Source organism: Cervus elaphus, chromosome 7 (genome assembly GCF_910594005.1).
Source record: "Cervus elaphus chromosome 7, mCerEla1.1, whole genome shotgun sequence".
NCBI lineage: Eukaryota > Metazoa > Chordata > Mammalia > Artiodactyla > Cervidae > Cervus > Cervus elaphus.
The window spans coordinates 6,238,972-6,265,941 of record NC_057821.1 but is presented as its reverse complement, the minus strand read 5'-3'; positions in this window follow the sequence as shown (position 1 = coordinate 6,265,941).

Here is a 26,970-nt window from a genome sequence, read left to right as displayed (position 1 = left end):
CACCATCTGCAGTGATTTTGGAGCCCAAGAAAATAAAGTTTCTCACTATTTCCATTGTTTCCCATCTATTTGCCATGAAGTGATGGGACCAGATGCCAACACTCTCCTCTTTCACTTTCATCAAGAGGTTCTTTAGTTCTTCACTTTCTGCCATAAGGGTGGTGTCATCTGCATATCTGAAGTTATTGATATTTCTCCCGGCAATCTTGATTCCAGCTTGTGCTTCATCCAGCCCAGCATTTCTCATGATGTACTCTGCATAGAAGTTAAATAAGCAGGGTGACAATATACAGCCTTGACGTACTCCTTTTCCTATTTGGAACCAGTCTGTTGTTCCATGTCCAGTTCTAACTGTTGCTTCCTGACCTGCATACAGGTTTCTCAAGAGGCAGGTCAGGTGGTCTGGTACTCCCATCTCTTTCAGAATTTTCCACAGTTTGTTGTGATCCATGGAGTGCAATCCTTTAAATTTTTATTAGGCCTAGGCCCTTCCCTATTTCAGGAAGGAGACAATTGAACGAACAACTGGTTAGTGCACTGAATTCTCAGTAATGCACCTGATACATGTGAATGAGTAGCAAACATCTGGTAAGTGCTTAGTTAGTGGTTATGTGAGTTAGTTACATAGGTAATGAGCAGTTCAGAATTCTCTCCACACTTTCCTGGGATGAAACCACTGTATTTAGTGCCTCTCAGTTTGCTTTTTCTTTTTAATTTTTTAAAATATTTGTCCAGGTCTCTTCAGATATCTTCTTTTCTCCCTTTGCTGAAAAGTTTTGTCTTCCTTTTTTGTGGCTTCTTCAAAATTAAATGGTAACTACAGCACTTTCCTGAAGTCTTTGCTATGCCCCTGCACATTGATATGGTCAAGGGAAAGCGACCAGTCCTGGATCATATGTAGATCCCTGCAACTGATACTTTGTAGGTAGCCCTCTAAACACACAAAGTGATCTAAGCACAGAGGAACTCCCATTAACCATCTTTTCACGCCTGATTCAGTTATCTCAATATTCCATGTCCATATGCCCACGATAGTAAAACAGATGAAAAATGAGAGCAAATATTTTGAAGATAAAAGACTGATGTTCTCATATGTGAAACGCTTCTATAAACCACAAAAAGGTATAAGTCAGTGATCTGATTTTTACAAAGGGGCAAAGAATATGAATATGCAGTCCGTAGGAATGGAAATGAAAGGGTTTTTAAATATCTTAACAAATGTCCAACCACACTTGTAATTAGTATTAGACCATAAGAACTTATTTATTTAGACTTTGAGACTGGCAAATATAAAAATTGGAGAACCATGTTAATACAATTGTAGAAAATGAGCATTGTCTTACACTGTTGGTGGGGGTGTAAACTGGAACAAAGTTTACATAGAAAACTGGGCAAGATCTATCTAAACTAAATTTTTTTTAATTTTTGGACAAAGCAATTTTATTTTTAAAAAGTTGTCCTATAGGAATAGATACAAGATGTGCATTTTAGTATTTTTGTGACAGCAAAATACTACAAATCAAAATGTTCATTGGTTGAGAATTTGATGGAGAAATTATGGCATGTAGACATTAAAAACAATAAGCCAATTGATAACTTGATTCAAAAATATGTCAGTAAGCTAGAAAGCAACATGTATAATCATTATGTGGATGGCTCCTGTGTATCTTTAAAAGATGTATAATCATATCTACTTGTGTGTATGGAGGATATTCAGATGGATACATGAAATAGTAACAGTGGTTACATCTTGGAAAGAACACTGGAGAATGAAGAGCACAGAATGAGAGAGAAACTTACTTTCCAAATATCTACAGAGATGAATTACATATGTGCAGATATGCATTGGTGAATATACTATTAAAACGATGTCTGTGAAGGAAAACATTCGATTTTTAAACAATTAACTTAAATATTTTGATTTTTTAGCTATCTATCTGCTGAAGCTGAAGCTCCAACACTTTGGCCTCCTGATGTGAAGAACTGGCTCACTGGAAAAGACCCTGATGCTGGGGAAGATTGAAGGCAGGAGGAGAAGGGGACTACAAGGGATGAGATGGCTGGATGGCATCACCGACTCTTTGGACATGAGTTTGAGCAAACTCTGGGAGTTGATGATGGACAAGGAGGCCTGGCGTGCTGCTGTCCATGGGGTCACAAAGAGCTGGACATGACTGAGCGACTGAACTAAACTGAACTGAACTGAGCTATCTATTATGTCCTGTAACAAATATCCCCAATTATTGTTCTTGGAGCCTTAGAACAATAAACATGTATGTACCAATATCTCCGGGTTTAGTATCTGGGATGAGGCTTAGCCAGAAGGTGTCTCAGTTAAGGTCTCTCAAGATATTGTATAGATTAATAGCCAGGCTGCAGTCATCTCAAAATTTCACTAGCTTAAGGATCCTTTTCAAGCTCACTTATGTAGTTGCTGGCAGCCCTTAGTCCTTTCCTACGCTGGTCTGTCCACACACTTAGCAACCCCTCACCCACATGGCCACTGGCTTCTCCCAGAGGGAGAACAAGAATGAGTGACCAAGACAAAGCCCTGATGCTTTAATAAGCAAAGCTTTTAAGTGTCATCTTATTCCTTCCACCACATACAATTATTTAGAAGTGAGTGAATAGGTTTAGCCCATACTCAAGCAGAAGAGGTTATACAAGGGCATGAATACAAGGGGGGTCATTTAGAAGCTGCCTACTGCATGGTTGCGCATCTCTATGTTAAGGGAATAGATGTATATCGAAATCACGCAAGAGAATTTTAGTTTTGGCTTTATGGGCTATCTTTTTGATGTTTTTGGTTTGATTTTTGGAGGCAAACAGTTATCTCCTTAAAGAGAGACTGAAAAATTTTGTGGATAGTGTTAGGTGACGTGATTTACTCCAGGGTTGTGACTGTAAAATAAGAATATACTCCGTGGTTGAGACACTGATGTTTTCATTCATCACAGAAGCTACAAGGTGATTTTCAAGTGCACACATTTCCTTGATGTTGTGGACAGGGAAATGGCAGTCAGACTACGGCTGACGGGGGAATATAAGATTTAGGGGGAGATTCAAGGCAGAAACGAGGGGTGCCCCTCTCTTGCCAGTGTCCTTGGCACGCGATCTTTTGCTTCCCCCATGTGACAGTTTTGCAGCTGGAGAAGCTGCTTCCTCATCCAAGGCCAGCTCCAAACCCTCCCTTTATTCTTGCTGGGGAATCCTCTTGAGCTTTTAACTGGAATTAAAACATTACTGAAAAGTCATCTGTCTCAAATCTCAGCCATGGTGCAAAAGATTGTCCTGTGAACTGATCTAGTTACAGAAGGAAGTTTTTAAAATCATTGTTAAAAACAATTCTTTAAAATATATCTTATCCTAAAATTTCTCAAAGTAAATTGGTGGAAAATATCATTGCAATGCTTATTGTTGGTGTGAGTCAAACACAACTTAGTGACTGAACCACAAGTATATATTTTACAGCCCAGGGAACTATAACTATATTCAATATTTTGTAATAATCTATAAAGGAAAATAATCTGAAAAAAAATACATGTATGTATAGTTGAATCACTGTACTATAAACCTGAAACTAACACCACATTATAACTGAATTCTTTTTCAATAAAATGTATATATATTTAATTATAAAGACAAAACAGTGAAGTAATTAGCCACCAACTAATAAAAAATTTAAAAAAAAAAAAGACAAAACAATGTAATACAGTCACTATGAAGTTGGACAAATTGGTAAATTATTAAGTAACTGAAACCTACAGGAAGGGCCACATGGCCCCACAGTATCCACACAAGAAACTACTGCTCCCTTGACAAGAATATAAGCTTCTGAGAATGACGGGACATAGAGAAGTGGAGGAAAGGAACCCCTGCGCTCATAAATTTTCAGCTCCCAAGCTTTCCCTCCACAGGAACACATTTTTATAAATCCTATTCTTTGGTTCTGAATCGTGTAGAGACTCTGCAGGCCCAACTGTATGCTAAAATGTAATGGGGCCAACATGACCCAGCCATGCAAATAACTTTTACAAAGAGGGCCTTAAACCAGCATTAACTAAACTGTGCAATATGTCAGAAATAGGATCCCATTTCAAGAATTAACCCACAGGGTCCTCAGTAATAAGTTAACCCTCTTCATGGAAAACCACATTTTTATTCACTCAAAGTATCAAAAATCAGTGATCTTTCTGAAGTGCCTGAGTTAGTCAGGGGAGGTATTTTCTAAGACCTTAAGCAAAAGTGGTTACATTCTCTTTTTTTCACTTGTTGCTGTGTGAAAGTAAAAAAAAAAAAAAACAAAAAAAACCTTACATGTTATTACATCTAATGTTACATGTTAAAGCCTTGTAAAGATTAGAGTTTTTATTTTTTATTTTTTTATTATGGGAGATCGGTCCATACATTATCCCAGATTCATAGCAGGACTCATACATTATGTTAATATTTTCTGACTAACGGAGCATGAAGGACTCACACAGATACTTTCCAAAGCAATAAAACTCCAATTATTTTCTCTGAGCTATCATCTTAAACATTTGATTTATACCAAAAGGAAACAAATCCTACTGCATGGGTAGCAGCCAGTTCAGAAAGCTGCACCAGTGAAACATTTCAAAATTTTGGAAGCATCATCTGCCAAAGCAGCATGAAACACCCTTAAACAGACAGAGGGGAAGGACCAAAAGACACTGCAGTTGAATCTCCCTTATCATAACATGAGACACAGAAGCCAAGAAACATTCACATTGTTTTTTCAAAAGTCTGGACTTCTGTGTTGAGGCAGTCCAAGCACTGGTTGGAAAAGAATTTCCAGACATAGAGCATTTCAGAAAGCAGTGAGTTTATTAGGAACAAAGGACAGAGTGTGGACACAGTACCGCAGGCCAGCCTCCCGGCAGCCCAGGGAGAGTCGACGTGCTTCACGGGTTAGGAGTCAGTGACCTCAGGGCAGATTCCTGCTGGAAGGTTGGCATTAGGTGATTGATCAGGTTGCTATAGGGTGTCTCCCAGGCTGGGCATTTTTGCCTAATTTGGGGTCTGGAAGACTTCTGGTGATGATCGGGGGCTTTTGGCAATAGTTACAAAGGGGCCCAGTCCACTTTGAAGCTGACTTTGATCCTGGGCTCCACTTCTGTGGCTTTGGTACAAAGCCTTGCACTTATGGCCTTGGAGCAAGACTCAACATTCTGTACATCATGTACTTATACAGACTAGGTTATCCATTGATCTTTGCCGTGGCATCTTAACTTTGAACAGTCCTATGGCATGAGAAACGCTGGGCTGGAAGAAGCACAAGCTGGAATCAAGATTGCCGGGAGAAATGTCAATAACCTCAGATATGCAGATGACACCACCCTTATGGCAGAGAGTGAAGAGGAACTAAAAAGCCTCTTGATGAAAGTGAAAGAGGAGAGTGAAAAAGTTGGCTTAAAGCTTAATATTCAGAAAACTAAGACCATGGCATCTGGTCCCATCACCTCATGGGAAATAGATGGGGAGACACTGAAAACAGTGTCAGACTTCATTTTGGGGGGCTCCAAAATCACTGCGGATGGTGACTGCACCCATGAAATTAAAAGAAGCTTACTCCTTGGAAGGAAAGTTATGACCAACCTAGATAGCATATTAAAAAGCAGAGACATTACTTTGCCAATGAAGGTCCACCTAGTCAAGGCTATGGTTTTTCCAGTGGTCATGTATGGATGTGAGAGTTGGACTGCGAAGAAAGCTGAGCGCCAAAGAATTGATGCTTTTGAACTGTGGTGTTGGAGAAGACTCTTGAGAGTCCCTTGAACTGCAAGGAGATCCAACTAGTCCATCCTAAAGGAGATCAGTTCTGGGTGTTCATTGGAAGGACTGATGCTGAAGCTGAAATTCCAGTACTTTGGCCACCTCATGAGAAGAGTTCACTCATTATAAAAGGCCCTGATGCTGGGAGGGATTGGGGGCAGGAGGAGGAGGGGACGACAGAGGATGAGATGGCTGGATGGCATCACCGACTCGATGGGCATGAGTTTGAGCAAACTCTGGGAGTTGGTGATGGACAGGGAGGCCTGGCGTGCTGCGATTCATGGGGTCGCAAAGAGACGGACACAACTGAGCAACTGAACTGAACTGAACTGATGGGAAGAGCTGACTCATTGGAAAAGACCCTGATGCTGGGAAAGATTGAAAGTGGAAGGAGAAGGGGACGCAAAGGATGAGATGGTTAGATGGCATCACTGACTCAGCGGACATAAGTTTGAGCAAGGTCTGGAAGGTGGTGAAGGATTTGGAAGCCTGGCGTGCTGCAGTCCACAGGGTCACAAAGAGTTGGGTGTGACTGAGTGACTGAACCACAACAAATATGTGAAGACATAAACACTTCAGAAGGCAAGAATCCAGTGTGTGTTTGTTGTTTGTTTGTTTGTTGCACAGGCCTATAATAAAAACTTGGCATAATGAATTCTTAAGCAAAATAATACAAAAATCCATTAATATATAACATTTTTCTTGTCTACCTATGTTCAACATCACAATAAAAGCATTTAAGAATATCATGTAATTTCATTAAACATTCTAGATATATAAAGCACATTAGTATCGACAGTTTTAACTGAAAATTGATCACATATTGTTATTAAATAAGGCAGGATCAAAGTTTCTTTTGTTTTATACAATATACTCAAAGTGCAGTAGATATTTGTCACATACCCTGGTTGCCAAGCATATTTTGAACACCCTGGGTGTGCTAGGGGAATTTCCCTTCATAAGGCAGGACCCTAGAACTCACTTTCACATCCTGGGATTTCAGTGTTAGAAATAACAAGTGCGGGACTTGACTTGCACAGAGAGACATGTGATATAATTCTCACAGATTAGATTCATCCATGAGAGCCATGGATTTTAGAAGTGAGTGGCTTGAGCAAGAAGGCATTGGAGACAAAGATGAACATTGGCTTTGAGACTGATTTCCTATTGACAGCAGCAGCCACTGTGGAATATAAGAGTTTCTGTTCTCTCACCAGGAGAGTTCCATCATGGGATTAACAGCTTTGTCTCTAGAGCATGGCATCTAGCCTGATACTTCTAAGAACCCCGAGCTGGGGTTCAGGTTCTAGATACAAGAGGAGTGAACACATGCCACTCTGCCTTCCTCCATGAGAACAACTACAAAAAATGCACAGGTTTAATATGTCACCCTTGGAGGACTCTGGAAAGTGCACATACCAGGCGGGCAGAGGAAATGACCTAGAATTCAAAGTATCGCCAAATGTACCATTTGGTACATCTGGACCATTCCTTCCCTTCTCTTTGGAACCAAGATGAGCCCTCCTGGACTTGTTGCTTCCTATATGAGCCCTTCTAAGACTCCAGGTCATAAATGGAAGTGGATTGCAGCCACTAGGTTTGTGTAATTTGTTATGAGCAATAGAAAAGTAATGCAAACACATAGGTTTGACATAATGCAAAACTTTGACATAATGCAAAAACTGATGGAACTAAAAGGAGAATTAAAGATATTAGTCTCTAGTTGAAGACTTCAACACTCCTTTCTCAGTAATAGATAGAATTAGTATATAGAAAACAAGTAAAAATATGTCAAAACTTAACCTTGAGATTTGTCATTTATTGACATTTAAATGATGAAGGCTTTCAACTCAGTCCTTGGAAGAAGGAATAGATGGAGCTTGACACCCAAATGAAACTTCTGTTATATAAGCAACTAAGACTTGGGGATTTTTGTTGTTCTTAATACAATAATAGCTAGCATTTCTTGGTCAGTACAGTCCATCAGTGGGGTACTATTTAAATAAGGACAAAACATTCACATTCAATATGAACATTCATATGAACATTCAATATGAACATGAGATAAATGAGAGAGGTCTCAAACTGATGTGGACTGATCTTGAAGATACATTGCTAGTTGCAAAAGATATGGTGCAAAAGAAAGTAAACATCAGCTAGCAGGACACATATTTGTGCTGTAAGGACAGATGCTCATGATTAGCCTGGGAAGGCAAGTAAATTGGCACTTTGGGGGACATACCTGGGTGCCAGGGAATGAAGTTAAGAGGGAGATTTTCAGTGCACACCCTATTTGTGCTTTCTGAATTTTAAACCTGGGGAGATTATTACCTTTTCAAATATCAACACCTAATTTTATTTTTTAAAAAATCAGTGTTATCCTGATCATATTTAAAATTACATTTATAGAAAAGAGAGGAAAGAGAAATAAACTAGTGTGCTACTTTTAAAATTTTCTGACTCCTTAATATTTAGTCCACATACTTTCCCATGTTTTCCATGTTGTCTAGAATAAACTTTAAAAATAAATTTATGAATTTATGTTTTATAAAATAAAGTATATTTATTATGCTCAAATTCTTTGCTTAAAGAGTACACTTTAATTCCTTCTTTGGCATTCCAGATTTTGCATCATTTATACCTAATCTATCTTCCTAACCCACCTAATAAGCCTCCTATTATAATCAAATGGAAAAACTTCCTCTTTCCTGGAATACATCTTGTATATTCTTGCCAAAGAGCTCAGGCACACTATTTCTCAAGAAAAAAAAAAAAAATCACACACACACAAACTTGTTTCTTTCAGAGCTTAAGGCATATAATAATGAAAAAGAAAACAAGACCAAGTTGGGATGTAGACACTTTGCAACTGACACTCACCAATGTGTCTTGTTATTAAACATCATGTTTAAACATAAGGTGAACTATTCAAGCTTGTGTATACCTCACTGAAATTATTATGTAATTATATACTATTACATAATTATATAAAATCTTTACAAATTTTACTGTTTATAAGAACCTATATCTCATTTGAATTTTCCAATTTTTATTATTAATAATTAGTACACCAGTACGCTAAATGTAAAATGATTGATTTTGCCATGGAAACTATTTGATTATAAGTGCATACTACTCATTAGCAAGGAAACTTTTAGGAACACAGATGTTGGAATTATTTTTTAAGTTTTGCCAGACAAGATTTCAATTTTCTCAACCAATAGTCATCACTGATAACTCAGTTTAGCCCCTGAATGACCTAACTACTCTTCCTAGGAAGTTCTAAAAAAAAGGCTGCTTAGCAGGAAAAAAGGAACTCTTTTTACACTGTTGGTGGGAATGTAAATTTATAAAACCATTATGGAGAATGATATGGAAATTCCTTTAAAAACTAGGAATAAAATGACCGTATGACCATATGCCCATTATCATATATTGATGCATGCATAGGGAATCTAGAAAAATGTTACTGATGAGCCCTTTTACAGGGCAGGAATAGAGATGCAGATGTAGAGAATGGTCTTGTGGACACAGTGGGGGAAGGAGAGGGTGGCAGGAATCGAAGGGGGAGCGTTGACATATATACACCATCATGTGTAAAATAGAAAGCTGGTAGGAAGCTACTATATAACACAGGAAGCCCAGCCCAGCAGTCTATGGTGACGTAAAAGGGTGGGATGGAGTGGGGGGTGGGACGGAAGCCCAAGAGGAAGGAGATACATGTATACTTATGACTGATTCACACTGTTGGATAGCAGAAACCAACACAACATTGTAAAGCAATTACCCTCCAATTAAAAAAAAAAAAAAAAAAAGGTAGTTTAGCCAAGTGGGCTTCAAGGCCACATTGATATACATACTAATATACAAACTTCCCAGGAAGTCATTGTCCAAATAGAAAGTGTTTCTCATGCTAACAAGATTTTAGAGTCAGTTTGAAAGTCCAGAGTTTTCCAACTGCCTCCTGATAGGTCCTGTGTAAATGTCGGAGAGAGGAAATTGGGTCTCTTTCTTTGTGGGAAATCCAGCTGTTCTCAGCATTTTATATGGTGATTGTCCTCTTCCTGTGTTATACAATTATCAAACTTAAAAAAAAAACACTGCCCACATAAAGATAAATGATGCAGTGCAAAATATATATATATGTATATTTTATATTTATATGTATATATATATTAAACCAAGTTAGAAATAACAGTTTAAACTGTACTAGGGCAAATAGCTTGTGAGAAGACAGTAAAGAACCATCAACAGACTGAAACAAGCAAATAAACAAAACAAGAAATGAAATACCAATGAAAATGTAGGATTAGAAACCAATCACAATAAAATAGTTGCAAAATCACTAATACACAACAACTTTGGCTTGAGTAAAGTGTAACAGAGAACTCTATGTTAGTGATGATGTCACTTGGGGGATAATGATAGTAATAAAAATAATAGAATTGCAGTACTTGTGATAATATGTATTGCATGCTCATTATATCAGGTATCTTCCAAGTTTTTCAAGTGTAATTTAATTCCAGCAGTCACACTGTGATATTGTGTGGTCAGCTTTGGTTTTGCCATTTTACAGGTGAAGTGCATCCTTAGTTGCTCAGTCCTGTCCAACCCTTTTCTACCCTTTGAACTATAGTCCACCAAGCTCCTCTATCCATGGGATTTTTCAGGCAAGAATACTGGAGTAGGTTGTGATTTTCTTCCTCCAGGGGATCTTTCTGATCCAGGGATCAAACCCGTGTTTCTTGCATTGTGCACAATTCTTTATGCAAAGTTTAAAAATATTCAGAATGTCCATGTGTATAAGAGAGGTAATAAATGTCAAAGGTAAAACTCAAAATCCACACTATTAAGTACTATACATGCATATATGTGTAGTATACATACTGTTAACATCTATGAATACAAATAGAATAAAAATAGATTCATAAGTTTGAGAGTGATGAGGGAAGAAAGCGATTACTTCAATAGTTACTAGTATTTCACAATGTTTGTACGTGAAAATGATGTGGATGTATTACGACCATTTTCAAATTATTCTCACAACATCATCATTTTTATACATCCTAACTCCATCAAGGACTTTAGTGAATAAATCAGGTACCTTTTCAGGAAAAGTGAGGTGCCCCATGACTCATTCTGACCTCTATTTATAAATGAAATACCTAATCTAAAATGGAATGGATCATTTGAAAACAATTGATCTAGGTCACAAGAATACCTCACTGAAATGTAATGAAACACAAAATCATGAAAAGCATTGAAAGGATAAATGTGGTACATTCAGATTCCATGTTATCCTTTCATTGCTTTTCATGATTTTTGTATTTCATTTCATTTCATTTTTACATTTCTGTTTATTATGTTTGGCTGTGCTGGGTCTTCATTGCTGCAAGGGCTATTCTCTAGTTGCAGTGCATGAGCTTCTCCCTGTAGTGGTTTTTCTTGTTATGGAGCACTGGCTCCAGGCTGTGGGCTTCAGTAGTTGAAACACATGGTCTTCAACTTCAGCAGTTGTGGATTCCAGGATCTAGAGCTCAGGCTTGATGGTTGCGGCACGTGAACTTAGTTGTTCTGCTGCATGTGAGATCTTCCCCAATCAGGGATTGAACCCTTGTCTCCTGCATTGGCAGGCATATGCTTTGCCACTGAACCACCAGGGCAGCCCTCTCTATAGTATTATCATACTTGAAATGTTATGCAAGGTATGAGCTAGGCAACCATACCTTTGTGATAAACATGGTCTTTGTGAGGCAACTTTTCCCAATTTTGGGCTCTGCACGTGTTAGACCATGGCAGTGTGACTCTAAGATTGCATCCAACAATTTTAGCAAGAATAATATGACCTATGAGAAAAATTAGGGCTTGGGGTTCTCAAATGAGCTGAAAAAGAGAAAGTTAAGAGGAGAATTATTATTATTAGAGGGTAATATCCAACAGCTGTTCTCTTTTTCCAGTGAACCAGGAGGAAGAGGAGACAGGCTTCAGTTGTGGCAAGAGAAATTTAGATTTGACATCTGCTGAGTTGACATAAAGACTTCATATTTTTAGAAGTTAAAAAAAAGAAGAAGAAAAAAATCTATGAGCGAATGTTTTAGAATATTTGTAAAGAATTTCATAAAAAACAAAAACCCACTCTCTCCAATGCATTCTCCAGGAAGGAAACAAAAACATTTACTTGTGCCTAAGTGGTATTTTTTGTTACATCATCTGATAATATGCTAAATGAATACTTTGATGTAAGTACTTAAATGAAAAGTTCCATGTAAACATAGGCATAAAATAGAACATAGAATTAATACAGATTTAGCATAGAATGTACTGAAAACTATTTACAGGGAGTTTTGAGAATAAATTTTTTATTTTCACAAAAGCAAAAGAAAAAATGGAAACATTTTTATCTGGTCTATTCTTATTCTTTCAGATTACACTGATACTAACACTGCTTGTAACAATAAAAAGTTTTCATTCTTGGACTAAATTATGAATCTTCTCAGGTGTCAATGGCTGTGTTCTAGCTGACTAATGTATGCTGGATTTTTTTTTAATGCTGTGGTGACTAGCTATCTTATTGTGATTCTTTGAAACCTAAATTCCTAAGCCATTTGAAAGGTCAACAATATGAAATAATAAGTGGCAAATGAATTTAGGCAAGAGATATACATACTGAGGGTCACTGGCTTTGTTTCTGTCTTGCAACAACCTTTTTGAAATCCTTAAGACTCCTTTAATAGATCTGACCTAGTTATGGCATTCTTTGGGTGTGTGCATGTGCTCATTTTATTATATCTACATATAAAATAAAATAGGAATGTTTTTATTTATTGCTCGTTTGAGAATTGTTAGTTATGCAATTATTCCCATTTACATATCAAAGTCTCCAGTTCCTGAACTATAGTCCCTGGAGTCAAGAACCGAATGCTTATACCACCTTCAGCCAATTTTGCCTGAAGGTTGCTCTTATGTGTTTAATTACTTCTACATATTTAAGGCATATGCTTTCTGAGAAGGCACACTACATATTTTCAGAATTTCATCACTCAAGGCCACAGCTGGTTAATACCAAACACCACTCATTTCCCAAGTTTTAATGACTATCAAAGTGCAATTCTGCATGTCAGAGAAACAATATTCTTATGCTCATTTAAGGTACAACATAAAAACAGGCAAAAATAAACAAAAAACAAGGTGCTACCTTGCAACTACTGTAAAGTACTGACAATCCAGAGATGTAGCAGATGTTCCTTCAATTATTTTTTTTAATCAGAAAAGCAAAATAGCGTTAATATTCAAACAGATGCCTTCCAAAATTTTGACACTTATTAAAAATCTGTGAAGGCTAAGTTCATTAAATAACCTTGCACTGAGGAAGTGCTGATGGCAATAGCCTAAATGTCTGGCTTTTCCTCACCCCTTCTGCATGGCCCATTTCCAAACATTTCCCTCACTCACTGCACACATTTGCCTAAACTTAATAACGTCAGCACAGGGACAGCCTGGGACTGACTGTGGAGACTAATCTTTACAACACCTGAAATATTCAAAGTCATATAATTCTCATACACTTACAGAAAGTGCTTGAGACAAACACCATGGACCCAAACTCTCCAGTTGGCAAAATATTTAAGTTGTCCACTATGTTTATACAAGAACCAAAAGCGAAATCTTGTTTTCAAGAATATAAAGAGTTTCTTAACAAAGGAAATAGAGAAACAATTCAAACTGCCTATCTTGATTGAAATTAAATTCATAAGAGATGGTTCCCATATGCAAGGAAAAGTGCTTTGTCTGCTTTTGTATTCGCATGGTACTTGGGGCCTATTTATGACTTCATATACTTGAACACAATGGCAGTTAGCACCTAGTTACAATGGTGGGGAGAGGTGGTATTGTGGTAGATATAATCTGAGTGTTAGCAAATGTCATCTAATTGCTATTTCCTAGGCTTTATCAAACCCAGATAATAGAAAAATTAAATGATATGACTTTACAAAATATGTTCCATATAATACTTTTACAGCCTGAGATACACTGTGAGGAGAAATTTACCACATCCAAACTCGCACATCTAAATCCAAGACTGTTTTTCTTATAATACTAAAAACTACTGGTACCTAAGGGCTGCTATTTTATTTCTAATATTTATTTTACTTTATTTATTATCACTTTTTAATTTATTTGGCTGCTCCATGTCTTAGTTGTGGCTTGCCAGATCTTCAGTGTTTGTTGCAGCATGCAGAATCTTTATTTGCAGGATGCAGACTCTTAGTTGTGGCCTGTGCGATCTAATTCCATGACCAGGGATTGAACCTGGGTCCTCTGCATTGAAAGCATGGAATCTTAGCCACTGGACCATCAGGGAAGTCCCGGGCTGTTATTTCAGAGTCAAAAGAATCTTTGAGGGGTCTCTCATTGGGAATTCTGTTACAGTCATTCTTTGATTTAAATATGACATGTTTTAATGTGCCACAGAATGCTATAATCCTACTTTAGACTGTCCCTGCTCTCAACTGATTGCATAGAAAAGAATTTATTTTGCCAAAAAACCTAATCACATCTATTTACAGCTTGATCTTTAGTAACTGACAGCAAGTGGGGAGACTTGACAAGATGGCCGAAGCGTGGATGGACGTGGGGTACATCTCTCTCCTCAAGAGCATCAGGAAAACACCTTTAGACACAGAAGGTCTTTAAGGATAAAAGCTGAGAGCGCGCAGGAGTACCTGACCACCGGAGAAGAACACAGAGACCTATACAAAACTTGGGAGGATGAAGGAAGATGGGAGAGGAAGGAGACAGCGAGCAGGCCTGGACTTGCCCCTGGCGGAGGCATGAGGGGCCCTGAAGCAGGGGTCGGATCCCCACATGGGGGCAACTGTCTGGGACAGAGGGGAAGCATTTGAGGCTCTTGGAGAGCGAAGCAGCTGATCTGTGGCAGTCTGAATGGAATGAGAATCATACAGACAAGCCTTTCCCCAGCCCTATATAACCCCAGGTGGGGACGCAGGTCCCCTAGAAAGCGCGTGGCTGGGAGCTGGAGTGCAGCCATTGGAGCGCAATCGCAGGGCGGAGACGTGGGGAGAGACCCGCGGGGACGTGATGGAGGAGATGGTGGTGGGAAATGCCTGCGGCGGAGAAGCAGGGAGCTGTGGAGGCTCGGGGGTCCCACTGAGTCCCGTGCCGGGGGCGGAGCCATCACTGTAGACCCCAAGAGCATGGCTCTTGGGGTGCCTGGTGTGTTGAGCAACAAAGAAGGGCCCCAGCCGGGGGGGGCCTTTTAGGTACCTGAACGAGCCAAGAAACACAGAAGGGCCCCACACTCAATCCTCACTGGGGCAGAACTGTTAGAGGCTAGGAAAAACCGTAATTGCACCATATGTCCTGGACAATAGCCACTGGCACTCCTGCGTATTCCCCGTGATCCAAGCAACCGTGCCACCTCCACACTCGATCCCCACTGGGCCGGAGCTGGCAGAGCCTAGACAAAACCCTAAGAGCACCTTATCTCCTGCTGCCCTAGCCCTGGCTCCCCTGCATGCCTGGTGCTGCCCGAACTCCTGCGGCCCAGGCAGCTGCCACTTCCACACCCAGTTCTCACTGGGGCAGGCCCAAGTCCTCCAGGTCAATCTCAGGAGCAAACCTCTGTGGACCACTGCCTTGCAGAGGTGGAGATAAAACCAGAATTGAAACCCAGTGGCAGTATGGCTAAGGATGAGGACCCAACATTTTCCCACCAGCTGAAAAACTGCAGATTAAATCCACACGATCAACTAGCAGACTCTGTGCCTATGGAATATATAAAAAGACAGTAACAGCTCCCACAAAAGAAAACGCACTCAATCTGGCGGCTGTGGACCTTGGAGGCAAGAACACGCAGGAGGAGGGCCAGATTAAAGTCTGAGCTGTCCACACAGGAGGTCCAGAGACCAGCCCAGTACTGGAAGGCATCTAAGGGAGGCAAGGTGGACTGTGACCCACAGCTAGGGAAAGGAACCTGATGGTTGAGAATCAAGGAAAACATTTTTCATTATTCTTATATGTTGACTTGCTCTATACTTTCCCTTTTCACTTTAATGCATTGGAGAAGGAAATGGCAACCCACTCCAGTATTCTTGCCTGGAGAATCCCAGGGACGGCAGAGCGTGGTGGGCTGCCAACTATGGGGTCGCACAGAGTTACAGACACGACTGAAGTGACTTGGCAGCAGCAGCATAGTTGCTCCTGGATTTTTTTTTCTTTTTCTTTTTTCTTCTGTTGCCACAGTTGTTGATTTTATTAGTACTATTAAATCCATTTTAAGCTTTTGAGAATTTTTTTTTGATAATCACACTTTGTATTTCCTTTATATACTTCTGCCTCTACATTGGCCTTTTGCAGTTCTGTGGGTTTTTTTCTTTTCTCTTTAATTTTAAAAATTCATTATTTTTATATTTATTCTTTAGTTTGCTTTTCTTACTCTTTTCCTGTCATAGTTATTCTTTAATATATATAAATCTTTTTTATCTACCTCTATTTGACTTGCTTTTCTAGTCTTTCTTTCTTTTCTTCCTTTTCCTTCTTTTTCTTCCCATGTTAGGTTGTTTTGTTTTCTTTGCTTTATTTCCCAGTTGGCACCTTGCTTTGGTTTTGTTTTCCAATTTGTTCTTTAGTCAGTTTTGTTTTTAACTGATTTATATCATTTTTTATTTCCTTTTCTCACTGGGTCAATCTGTTGTACTTTCTTTTTTTGGACTGTTTTGATTTTGTTTATTTTTGCATGTGTGTGTGTGTGCATTCCATTGTTTTTGTTATCATTTGCCTGATTTTGTATTTACTGTTTGTCTGGGGCTTTTGTTTCTTGCTTTTGTGTGTTTGTTTGAATCCCCTTGGATGCAAACACTTGTGGAAGCTCAGTTCCTCAGCCAGAGATTGGTCCTTGAGCCTTTGGAATGGAAGCACTGACTCCAAGACCCTAGACTGTCAGAGAACTCCTAGCCCCAGGGGTTATTGATTAGTGAGAACTCCCACAAAGGCCTCCACCTGCATTACCCAACCAGCATCACACAGTGTAGGATGCCTCACACAAACAGCAAATGCAACAAACACAAAAATCCAATCATCAGTAGACAGTATTACCACCTCACTCAGCCCTGCCCATCACTGAGGGCAGAAACCAAAAGGAAGGAGGAGTTTGACCTTGAAGTTTAGGAAAAGAAGACCTCAAACACATTAAGTTAGGAAAAAAAGAAAAGAAAAGGCAGTGAAACATTGCCCAAATGAATGAACAAGCTAGAAACTCACATAAAACTCACATAAAGATAGACAAACTACCTGAAAAAGAATTCAGAGTGAGGATAGTAAAAATGATGCAAAACTTCAAAATGGAACGGAGAAAATGCAAGAATGAATTAATACATTTAACAAGGACCTAGAAGAAATTAAGAATAAACCAACAGAGACAAACAACACAATTACTGAAATTAAAAATACTCTAGAGGGAATCAATAGCAGAATAACTGAGGCAGAAGAATGGATAAGTGAGCTGGAAGATAGAATGGTGGAAATAGCGGCTGAATAAAGGAAAAAGAATGAAAAGAACTGAGGATCTTCTCAGAGGCCCCTGGGACATATTAAACACAGCAACATTTGATTATGCAGGTCCTAGAAGAAGAAGAGAAAAAGAAAGTACCTGAGAAAATTTTTAAAGAGGTTATAGTCAAAAATTTCCCCAGCATGGAAAAGGAAATAGTCAAATCCAAGAGGCGAAGAATGTAAGCATGAAGCAACCTTCAAATGACCATATCACAGGGGCAATGCTCTCTTTCTGAAGGCCATCGACCTGAATCTTGTCTCATCTTCACACTTATCCCATGAGGTAACGACAGAAGGCATATGTTTTCAGCATCTTGGCTAACTCACTGCTTCCACCTGTCATGTAAGTGTAAGGACTTAATATTATGACTTAATATTAGGATGTAATAATAATAACAAGGACAATCCTTATTAAAATTGTAAGGATCAATATCTGATCATGATGGCGCTACTAATGACAGTGATGACTTATCTGCAGGCATTCAGTGAGACTGTGTTTTTATACCAGAGAGACAGAGTTACAACCCAGCCTCCAGACACTCCGCACAGCGCCAAGCTGAAAACACCTACATGGTATGTTATCAGCCAGAAAGCTACTGTATATGAAGAGTTATTAATGGCTCCGGATCAGGACATCACCCCATGCATGACTGGTATTTTGAGAGTCAAGAGCTGTGACTGAGAGAATGTTGCTGAACACAAGTTCATGTGCCTGATGCCTAGTCAGGCCAAACTAAAATGTTGGAGTTTGGAGTAGAGAAAGTTTTATTATAGGGCTATGCAAGGAGACAGGTGACTCATTCTCAAAAAACCCAAACTCCCTGAAGGGTTTTAGCAAAGCCTTTTTAAAGGCAAGGTGAGGGAGGGGTGTGATTAGTTGTTGCAAAATTCTTGGTGTCAAAATCCTTTCTTCTTGCAGCTGTCCATTTAGGTCAGGTCAAGATGTTCATGTAACCCACCAACAAAACAAATGTTATTAGGTCAGGATGTTCATGTGAACCTCCAACAAAACAAATGCTATTAGGTCAGGATGTTCATGTGAACCTCCAACAAAACAAATGCTATTCTCTGTTCTGCAGGTTTTTATCTCCATAGGAATGGAATCTTAAAGGTCAGAGCCCTGAGAATGGGCTATCCTGTAAATTTCAGGCTATAGGCAGCATTCCTCTACAAAAGATGCAAAGCTAGCATGAACAAGCACAGGCAGCAAAGCGCAAGTGTTAAAATAAAAGGAACAGACCTAATACAGAGCCCGATTTGTTCTTCCCAATTACAATAATACTAATAAGTTGGGATTTAAATACTTGGCGTGATCTGATATATTTGCTCTGGAAAGTTCATTCCTAATTTATCCTCGCTTTTCTTTTCTAAATCCTTTATCATTATTCCTCACCTGATTAAAAATGGAGATATACCTGTGAAGACTTTCCAATTTACCAAGAACAGGAAAAGAGCAACGGCACAAACTCTGGAGCTTCAAGGTACTTTATTAGGTGCACGAGAAAAACAGCATGTGGAATGAAAGCAAACACAGGAGATAAATAAAAAATAAAAAAGAATTCTTAATAAATAAAATAAAAAGTAAATTCCTGGAAAGCGGGTTTATGGTCTTGAGGGCACCAACCTATGCACAAGGACTGGAAGTAAGGTGATAATGAACTTGTGTTGTGAGGTTTAGAGCCTGTCACACCCAACCTGCGTAGTGATACTGAGCAAAAAGGAAAAGAAGCCACAAAGAGAAGGTGGCTGTTTTCATGGGATGCAATCTCATTCCCTGTCATTTAGCTTAAAAACAGTTTTCTATCATTTAGAAAAACAACCATCCCATTGGCTTTTCAGTTTTTCCCTGTCCTTGGAAGGTACAAGTTTGAAAAAAGACACAAACCTTCCCCAGAATTATCTGTATTAACTAGTTAGAAAACAGATGAGTGGGCGGGGGGACAGGAGAACGGACATGAGTGGACAATCCCCAGCACATAAGTATTATTAAATATTTCTTAGTGTTTTCCATGATAAGTCGAGTGTAGTTTCTCCTGTGAATACCCACTGCCAGGGCATACCATGCACCTTACTCCCTGGACCCAGGTGCCCATGTGTTCTCTAGGGCACTGCTTTGACGCTAATGGGCACAGGGTTAGGTGAGCTTTGTGGGTGAGGTGCAGGCTCTGATTTAGGAGGCCTGGGTTGCCAGGAGATGCTAGTGTTACTGGTCCAGACATGATGCTGTGGGTAGTGCTACTTCACAACTCACATTAGCTTAAAACTGAAGGTTTTAATAGCACCTGCCTACAAGCGACACAATAGATTGCAAGAAAGCGGTTGAGTATTTTCCCTAAACTAAACTTCAAATGAGGACTTTCAGCCTCAAAGACTAAGATCACACTCTAAGTAGATAATAGTATCAAAGTGACTCATTCCAGACACACTGTCATAAGCAGCAGCCCTGCAATATCTGCAAGACAGATAGTACGCAGGTAGTTTCACAATGGAGCCTTTCAGCAAATGATGAAATTATGAAACTGAAGCCTGTCTACTTACACACTAGAGGGCTACAGAACTATGATTTTTTTTCCAAATGAGTCTTAGCAGCGGTTGTCTTGATTTTCAGGTGAAACTGCATCCCTATCTGTAGTTAATATCCAAACGTATGAAACAGATCCATGGGAGAGAAAGTAACTTTTTTTCAGACAGTGTCCTTGTGCAATGATGCTAGGAAGGTTATAAAGACCTCTGGGAAAGCCCTCTGGTGTGAAAACAACTTTTCCAGGAAAAATGCCCTGTTACATTAGACCAAGCCTGAAACTAGAGTTTCACACATAAAACAAACCACAAATGAGTCTTTGCTCCTCAATATTGATTTTCAACTCAATTAACTCTGCCCTTCCAGTGCATTGACCACACTGCCAACAGTAATTTTGCTTAAAGATCACATTTCTGACATTGCTCTCTGCCCAATAAAGCCTTTAGTGCTTTCCACTGTTTTAGAAAAATAGAACATTTTTATTAATATAATGTTTAAGATTTGGAATTAAGCATGCATTCCAGTATATCCTGTGACAGAAATCTCTTGACTACTCTGTTTTAGGTTCTTGAACTCCAAAATAAAGACATGCAATTCAGTTGAAAGTAATGTAGAAGAAGCTATTTAATTAATGTTTTTGTCAAAATGTTTATTTGGTAAGAAGTGAATCGAGTCAATTTTTTCCTCACAAACCACTTAGCTTTGAAGCATCACTGAGAAGTTTTATAATCTCTTCTGAACTTTCGTTCAGAATTTTTGTTGGTTTTGAAGGACTGTATACTTTTTTGATTTTTAAATTTCATTTTCATTCAAATATTGTTTTTCTCTATTTGTATTAGTCATAGTTTATAAATCAATATGTGTCTATGTGCAAGAGTAATAAAATGTGAGCTCACTAGAAATACAATAAAATAAAAATGCATACCTTATAGAATATTAACTCATATTAATATTATCAGAACAGTTTCAATAAATTGAAAAATAGGAAAAAGGAAGGGGCTAGATAAGATAATCCTTCTAAATAACAGATACTTTGCTCTAATTTCTTTGCTGATTCCATTCAATTGTTGTTATTGTTGTCCAGATTACTTAAATATAAAGTAAGATATCACAATTCTATCATAAGTATAAGGAAATTGCCAGATACAAGAAGAATGTTAAAAAGTTATAAAGTTGTTCAATGTCAACCTTAATCTCTGCCTACTTTTATATACTTCCAAATATATTTCTATTCATCTAAACATGAATTTATAAAATGGAGTGGCTTTGTCAAGGTACCATGCTAAATATTTTACTTATATAACCTCATAAAATCCTCACAACAACTTCAAGGGTAGGCATTATCCCCATTTGTCAGACGAAACAACTGAGGTTTAAAGACATTGCAAATTATCCCAGTATGTTGTTAGGCTGTAATTTATTTAAGTAATTCTTTGTTCTTGGAAATGTCACCTGTAAATAGTGACAATTTTACTTCTTCCCTTCCAATCTAAATGTCTCTTCTTTTTCTTGTCTGATTGCTGTGGCTAGAACTTCTAATATTATGCTAAATAGAAGTGGTGAGAGTGGGAATCTTTGTCTTTGTTCCAATTTTTTAGAGGAAAATATTAACCATTGGCTATAAAGCTTATAGCCATTGTCTATAAAAGCTATTAGCCAATGGCTATAAAGCCATTGACTATGATGTTATCTGTGGATTTAACATAAATGATCTTTATTATGTTGAGATATGTTCCCTCCATCCCAACTTTGATGAGAATTTTGTCATGAATGGATGTTGAAATATGTCAAATGATTTTTCTGCATGTATTGAATGACCATGTGGCTTTTATCTTTCCTTTCATTAATGTGGTTCTACACATTGACTGAGGATATTGAATGACGTCCCTGAAATAAATCCCACTTAATCATGGTGTATAATACTTTTTATATAATCGTTGAATTCAATTTGTTAATATTTTAAAAATAATTCCTAATTAGAATAAATGTACAATTCATAGAAAAAATAAATTTGACTATTAAAATATCATAGTATTCTAGGGAATAAATATGAGTAATAAGATAATATTTCCAATTATATTAAAATTTTTTAAATTACCTCACTACTGGTAAAGCTCAAATGAATTATCTTTAGGAAAAATGGCAGTGATTATTTTGAAAACAATACTATAAATATATTTGAAGTATTAAACTTATTACCCCACTTTTCTATTAGTGCACTGAACAACGAGCAACAACAACTATGCTTGTTTAGGTCACAGGTGACTTTATTTAAAAGCCAGGTCGAATCAGGTTTAAATGTTGCATGGAAACGCTGTCTTCTATCTGAATTCTCAATCCATGATAAGTGGTTTGTATATGAAACCTATTGACATGTTAGAGAAACTCAGAATAGTAAAAGCATTCCTTCATGAATTGCTTATTTTATTTTTTAAAATGTTGATTCAATTTAAGTAATTGTTCCTTAAACCAAGAAAGATATATGCAAAATGCTTTAGGTCTTTTTTTTATGAATCAGACATATTTTATTTCAACCTATATGTATATAATTAAATATAATTTTCCATTTTAATATGAAGCCTTAATTATTTAACAAAAACAATAAAGATGCATCCCATAAATAATGTCAATACCCTCTAACATTAGTGCCTGGGATGAGCCATTGTTTCAATCTCTCATGGGCAATGCCCCAAATCTAGCTGTATACACTCCTGATAGTTATGCCACCCTTCAGAAAATTTAAAAATCATTCTTTGGCAAGTTCCTTCGCTGACAGCTTCCTCTTTCTCTTCGTGTTCTCAATATACTCTGCACTGCAGTGCTATGAATCATCTTCTCAACAGTCTTGCCGCCTATTGTAGATATTGTATCTCCTCTCTGAAACCTGAAATGTCTTAGGTTTATAGATGAATTCGATCACCACCTTTGCCATCTGATTTTAACACACTCAAGTGACTTACTCTACTGGCCTTTATATAATTTATATAACAGATATAAATATAAATTTATATAACAGATATATATATAAATTTATATAATAGACATAAATTATATAAAGGAACAAAATCAAAGCATTTCATGGATATTAATATTGTGAAGATTTATATTTTTTATCTAACTTACACCATTTGTAGAATAAAATGAGGAGCATTACCTCCATGAAACATGAGAGGACAAATGATCTGTTCATGATTTTAAGGAAGAAGACATTTATTTGTTCCTAATCCAGCCCATAGAAAAATATTTCCTTTTCTTTTATGTGGCCTCAATGAAGTAAAAACATCATACTCCAAGCAAAGAAATCATGGCAGGAGCCCTCGTTCTTGAGAGCTGGTGTTAATACAGAAGAGAGGCTTCGTGGCTGGAAGGCAGCCGTGATGTTAACCAGGCCAGGGGGCTGGGAGGTGCTGAGAGGGGTCCTGCAGGCAGCAGGCCACAGGAACGCAAACCTCCCACGGAGCCAGGAGTGGGGCCGGCAGGTGGCCCTGCCGTAGCATCTGATGCCCACCCACTTCTGGGCTCCAGCTCCGGAACACCTGGAAGACTTCTGGTGCTTCTCACTGAGGAGAATGCAGGCCACACAATGTTCCTTCCTGTGAGAAAATCGCCATCAAAATAGGTGTCTTCTGTACACTGAAGGTCACCTTTATGATGCAAAGAAATAGGGCATTTACCTTTGATTGCATGGTAGTTTTAGTCTCTCGTAGTGTCCATATATTATTTCAGCATTTTACAAAATGCATTTTTTTTTTTTTTTTTGGTATTTTCATGACTGACCAACACATTCATAAGGGAAGAAACATGTTCTTCCAGTTCTCTTATGATTAACATTTTGCACTTTTGAAATATTTCTGCGTGAATAAATTGTGAAATAACCTAATACACCTTTTCAAAATGAAGTTATAGAAAATAAACCTATAACAGGAGAAAGTGTCCGAGTTTGGAATTATTTTCTGAGGCCTGAATCTAAAGCCTAAACTATTTGTAAGTGTAATTCTACCTGGAAGTGCACACACCCAGACACATACATACATACATCAAGTTACGTAGAACAAGGCACTCTCAAAACTACTTCAATCATCACTCGTTAAGAGACAACTAAGAGTGAAATTTCTTAAAGATGTTCATTTTGTTTTGTAAATATTTAAATTACAAAGGCCAGCCAGGGTAGCAAGGGTTTCAAAGTTTCCTTTAGAATTTCATTGCAATGATCTTATGACTTAATAAGTGTTTTCTTCCTTAAAATACCTGTTAAAGGCAGAATTTTGCTTCAGAAGTAAAAATGTTCTATGTTTTAGGGGAAAAATATGGGATTTTGTTGGAAATAGATTAAGCTTCCCTATACAATTGGTTGACATAAGTTCTAAATTGCAAACCGATGTTTCAATTTTCATGAAAAGTCTAGTAAAGTATTAACAGAACTATACTAAGAACTTCTTGAGCTCAAGGATTATTTATTTTACATCTGCATCCATACATCTGTGTCTAACATATAAGAAGTGCTCAAAATGTGTTTATTAAATGAAGGATGAAAAGAAGGAGTATGGGGGAACCTCTGATAAAATGAGTAGCAATATAAATATAAAAAATGGCATAAACAGGAATAATAAAATATATACAATACATGGAAGATGATGCAATTCCCTTCAGACTCCAAACTTTTGAACATGTTCAACATTCTTCAAAATCCAGGCCTGTCTCAGTTTTGGCTAAAGTCCCATTATTCTTTCTTTATAATTCCCCCTCTATCCCTGTGTTTCTCACCTTCTCATCAGACACCCCTGTAGAACTTCTTCCATGTCCAGGGATCAAACTCCTGTCCCCTGCAATGGAAGTATGGAGTCCTAAATACCAGACCACCAGGGGATGCCCCTTCCCCTTCTGTGTCTAATCAATGCTTACGGACTCCTTCTGTTTCATATCCCTCCCTCCCACACTTAAGTCATTGGAAAAAATGAATTGCTCACTGCCCTCTTCTAAATCACTTCATCTGTTGTTCATGAGGTTGGATTATTCTAGAACAATTTGCAGCACATGAAATTTGATTTCAAGCCCTCAATTGCCAGCCGGTCCCCATATGAACCATGCCCAGAGAATTGCTGAGATTATAAGGGATTATAAGGGACTTTAGGTTGAGCAGACAAGGGTCATCTTCACTTCGCTGAGAAAGCCCAGGACTACTCATTCTCCTTCCACACTAAGAAGATGTTTTGAGCTCTGGGACCACAGCCAACTGTGCGGCCTCCCCACACACTGCACACAGCTATCCCCTCCGTGGTCCTGCGAAGGAGAAGCCCACATCATTCCCTGCTGGATCAAGTACCTTTCACTTAATCAGTTCCTGAAATGAGTTTCTCAGTGGGCTTCGACCGACAAGACACAATCTGTGCAGGGATTTTCATCAAGAAGTTTTGACAAACACAAAGGAACTTTTGCTTCCCATCCCACTAAAAAACAAAAGACACCACCTAGGAATCAGAAACAAGTATATATAGACATGTTTGGACTCTTTCAAGAAGGCAAAAGTATCTGGCATATTTTTCTGTCCCTGTGGTAACAAAAATAAGCCACAAAACAACCTTTCAGTATATTATCCTTCCACACAATTTTTAACCAGCTGCATGGACAGATATCTGCTTTTCTCTAAAGTGTCAATGATCTTATTATGAAATTTATAACTCATCCACTCAAAAATAGATTTTAAACAACTACTCTAAATGCACTAATGACATTCACAAAATGTACATTGTGTAATGCACATTGTGCTCAATGTTGGTGACAAGAGAGAGAAAAGAAGTATAGATCCCCAGTACCACAATGCATACAATCTGCTAGAACATTCCTGCAAGGAATGAGCCGTCCCTAGTGCTGGACCAAGAGTACAGAAGGCTGGGGCAAGAGCATCTCACCCAGATTTCCAGTTTTAGAAGCCAGTGCCTATAGGTAAATGGTGCTCAAGAAATGCTCTTTTTATGAACTCAATCATTTTTCAAAGCTTAAGTAAAAAGTTTACATGATACATGTCTATCATCACTCATTCCTCAAGATGGAAGAATTCCCATCATGTGAGAGACATTTTAAAGGAAGAAGCAGTTAGAGAGATAATTTTCTTTATTCATTGTAGAATTAAACTCTGCTGCCTTGAGAATTAATACTTATATTTAGGGGAGGGGGATATGTTATTTTGCATGTTAATAAATATTTTTTATTTTAAATTTCACACATTTCATTTAGCATTACATCCAAACATTTCACAAGTGGATATCTACTATGCAAAACCATATATTTGACTCATTAGCATTTCTGTACAGAAGTGTAAGTATGACATTACTTTTTGCCACTAAGTTGATTTTTAGTAAGTCTCACAGGAAGAGAAACATTTAGTAAAAAAAAAAAAGATCATACAGCAGGCCTGTGCGGCCATACAACAAAAGACACAGCCTGAAAAAAGAACAAAGTAATGAGGTTACCTTTATTGTCTCCCAAAGCATGAAAGAATCACATTGACTTAAGCCCAAATTTCACCATTTACTTTCTAGACTTCATGGAGAATAAGCAATACCAGTGGAGAGATGTTACTGGTGTCAGAAGCACGGCCAGGTCAGGTCCCTTAATTCCCAGGAGTGAGCCTGGCATGCCCACCACCATTCAGGCATAAGTAGGTTTTATGACCAATCACGTGGATCTTTGGAATCATTCATCTCTGGGTTGATTATGGTTTTGTGATGGGAATGTGATGAGTCTTCAAGCAAATTAAACTTGCAGATAGAAACTGAGGCATCCTAAAAGCCTTGCATGCTAGAGGTTAGGAGATAACCCACATCAGATGGGGGTGAGCAGGAGATGTCAGTTGGCAGTGGAGAAAACTGACTCCAAAAAAATGGGTGCTCCCAAAAGTAGACTAACTTGTATATGGGGAAATGAGATTAAAAAGTAAACTTGAATTTCCCTATTTTTTTCCTCCTACGCTTTGCTTCCCTATACATACCACTAAATTTGGAGAAAATCTGATGAAGTCGTAGGAGTTGTGATGTGAAGAAATGGAAGCAATTTGAAGGCGCTACACACCACAGCAGATTCTC